The sequence below is a fragment of the Rhinopithecus bieti genome, unplaced genomic scaffold (assembly GCF_001698545.2).
Source record: "Rhinopithecus bieti isolate Rb0 unplaced genomic scaffold, ASM169854v2 scaffold_40559, whole genome shotgun sequence".
NCBI classification, from domain to species: domain Eukaryota; kingdom Metazoa; phylum Chordata; class Mammalia; order Primates; family Cercopithecidae; genus Rhinopithecus; species Rhinopithecus bieti.
The window spans coordinates 1,627,931-1,631,455 of record NW_016817388.1 but is presented as its reverse complement, the minus strand read 5'-3'; positions in this window follow the sequence as shown (position 1 = coordinate 1,631,455).

The window sequence follows — 3,525 nt, the reverse complement described above, 5'->3', positions numbered from 1 at the left end:
TTTCCAGGTGTTGTGTGTCTCAGTTCCCCTGGCTAGGAAAAGGGATTCCCTTCCCCCTTGCGCTTCCCAGGTGAGGCGATGCCTCGCCCTGCTTCAGCTCTCGCTGGTCAGGCTGCAGCAGCTGACCAGCACCGATTGTCCGGCACTCCCTAGTGAGATGACCCCAGTACCTCAGTTGAAAATGCAGAAATCACCGGTCTTCTGTGTCGCTCGCACTGGGAGTTGGAGACTGGAGCTGTTCCTATTCAGCCATCTTGCTCCGCCGAAACTTCCTCACACTTCTTAACCCCATCCCCAAACATTGTCTGTCCTCAGTTCATTGTCTAAGGTCTCCTGTGGTTCCCATCTCACGCTTTACATTCCAGCTGCCCATTTCATTGGATATACAGCCATTTCCCCTATTAGATTGCAAACTCCTGGAGAAAGACATTATATTATTCAATATTTTATGCTTTCTATAGCAAGTAGAACTCTCAGACAGGGTGTTTATTTTGTTCACTGCTATATCCCAGCATCTAGAACAGTCCTTGGGACATAGACTGAATGAATAAGTAATAATGAATAAATGAATTTTAATCTGGGTGTGTCTCAAGACTGGTGCATTTCTTGTGCAAATCAAATATGCTCCTTTGGATTTGGTTCTTATTCTTCAAAGTAGAATTTGTAGTGAGAGTAAAAATTCATCAGACACTATCACCTGAGAAATAAGTTGTTGAGTGAAATGGTCAATTCATCAACAACTGCCTGTCCAGCCAATCCAGGAGCAGCCCCAACAGGGTGAGGTCATCTCACTCCAAGTCACTTACTCGCAGTAAGCATGCTTTCAAGTTCTTGAGTAAAATTGTTTAAATAGAATAAAATAGTCACAGAAGAAAGATATTTTTTCTAAAGATAGTAATAAGTACATTAACCCAGGAAGCAACATTCAAGTAACATTAAAAGCACTTCCTGCTTACCTTAAGATAGAGAAAAGTCTCAATTCAATAATTAAAGTTTCTACTTGAGTATTGTACTTGAGGTAGAAACTTTAATTATTGAGTTGAGACCTTTCTCTATTCTAAGGTAAGCATTTAATGTTATAAATTTTCCTCTCAGCAATGTTTTAGCTGCATTCCAGAAATTCTGGATGTTGTATTAATATTTTCATCTTAATTTGGTTTATGTATTTAAAATATTTTCTTAGCAGCATCTTTGTCTCATGGATTGTTTAATTGTGTGTTTAATTTATAAGTATTTGACACTTTCCTATTGTCTTTCTGTTATTGATTTCTAGTTTGATTCCATTATAGTTAAAGAAGATATTTTGTATGATTTCAATTCTTTTGAACTTATTGAGGTGAGGTTTGTTTTATGTCCCAGAATATAGTCTATTTTGGTGAATGTTTTATGGTTGCTTGAAAGAGTGTGTATTTTGCTGTTGTTGGGTCAAGTATTCCATAAGTATCAATTGGGATAGTTTGGTTGTTGGTATTATTCAGTTCCTCTGTATCTTTACTAATTTTTTTCCCCAGCATGACTATCAATTGCTTTCAGCTCTATCAGGGTTTTTTTGTTTGTCTGTCTCATGTATTTTGAACCCCCATTGTTTATTGTATACATATTTAGAATTACTATGCCTTCTTTTGAAGATCTGATCCTTTTAACTTATATAATGTCCCTAGTAATTGTCTTTGCTCTGAAGTCTGCTTTATCTGATATTAATGTGAGCACTCCTGCTTTTCTTGAATTAATGTTAGCATTATATGATTCTTCCACTCTCTCACTTGCAGCCTAAATATGTTGTGTTTGTTTTTAAAGTGAGTTTCTTGTAGACAGCATCTAGTTGCATCATAATGATCTGTTTTTGAGTTCATTGTTTCTATCTTTTCACATCTCTGCACTCTACCATTGAGCCCATCCAGGTAAGTTATTTTCATTATTGTACTATTAAATTTCCATTGGCTTTTTTTATAACTTCCATTCTTTTGCTGAGGCTTTCTGTTTTTTCATTTGTTTCTAAGTAATTTGTACTTACTTATTGAGAAGATTTTATGACGACTGCTTTAAAGTCTTTGTCAGATATTTCCAATATGTGATTAACTTCAGCTTGGCTAATATCTGTCTTTTAATTGACCAATTACATTTAAAGTAATTATTGATATGTTAGGAAATTATGGATTCTTTATATTTTAGCAGGTAGGCAAGTCACCCTGTTTAGGGTTAGCATGTAGGTTCTGGCCTAGTTTTGTGGCCTTGTGGTTTCAATGACACTTCAATTTTCTGAGCCCTTGCAGTGCTATTCTGGTCTGCTTTGTTCTTCTGGCTCCACTCAAGGTCCTACTGGATCCCTGCTATTGCTGCCTGTGGTGTGCAAGGCACTTGTGTGAGCTACCTAGTGTGATTATTCAGAGAGTTGTTAAACCCACAGGATGGGCAGCATGTCCCTTAGTCTGTTCTCCAGTCACCTGATGCTCGTGAGCTTTCCACTTGATCTCTGTCAGTTCTACAGAAGGGCAGAAATTCCTGCCTGGGCCACCTTTTGCTTCTGGGTAGAAAGCCAGAAGTCATGAGGTCTGGGTAGCTCTCTGCCACTGGGTGGAATGTAGAAGACCTAGGATCTACTTCACCTTCTGCTACTGGGTGGAGGGCTAGGCAATTCTAGGCCTGGTTTGTATTTTGCCATCGGGCGAAGGGACCAGAAACACCTGGCCTGAATTGTCTTCTGCTGCTGGGTAAGGCCTGGGAGACATTGGGCTTTCTGGAGCTGCCGGTGCTGGCAGAGTGGCCCACCTGCTGACAAGCTGTGGGGAGGTAGAGGGCTTGGCCTTGTCAGAGTCTGATGTTGCTGCTGCTGCAGGCAGATGGGGTTCACTATTGCCACTGGATATGATACTCCCCACTAACTTTCCACTTAGTACCTGCTGGGTTTAGAAAGGGGACCTACACAGTTCCCTTTCTCAGTGCATTGGCTAAAGAGAGAAGGCTTTTATTGTTTCTTTCTTTTTGTTTATGCCTGTTGGTGTTTCCAGCTTATAGCCCTCTCTGGCACCCACTCTGGGATATATGGAAGACAAAAAGAAAGCTCAGGGAACTCATCTTGATTTTGTTTTTCAAGTCCTGACATTCAATTCACATTCTTTCTTCCTATATTTCAGTCCTCTTATAATTGTTGAATTCTTTCCAGGGTATTTAGTTGTATTCAAAGGGCAAGAACAGGAAGGCATAAGTCTAAACCATCTTTCCCCAGAACTGGAAGCCCTGTACTCCATGCTTAAAATGACATTAATTGATAAAGACATCGTCTGAGAGTGTTACCAAACTGTCCACTTACACTCAGCTCCTAGAGGGCATGTCAAACGCTACTTCTCCTTCCTGATGTGGATTTCAAGTTCTCCATTAGTCTGGTATTTATTGTAATTTGAAATATAGAATGTTAGAAGTATAGCAATCCAATATTAGCATTATCTCTTAGAAAACCATCTTTAAAGAACAAATGCATTAGGCAACAGGCTTGAAAATCTTTATTTATCCTTTAAACTAAAAAAG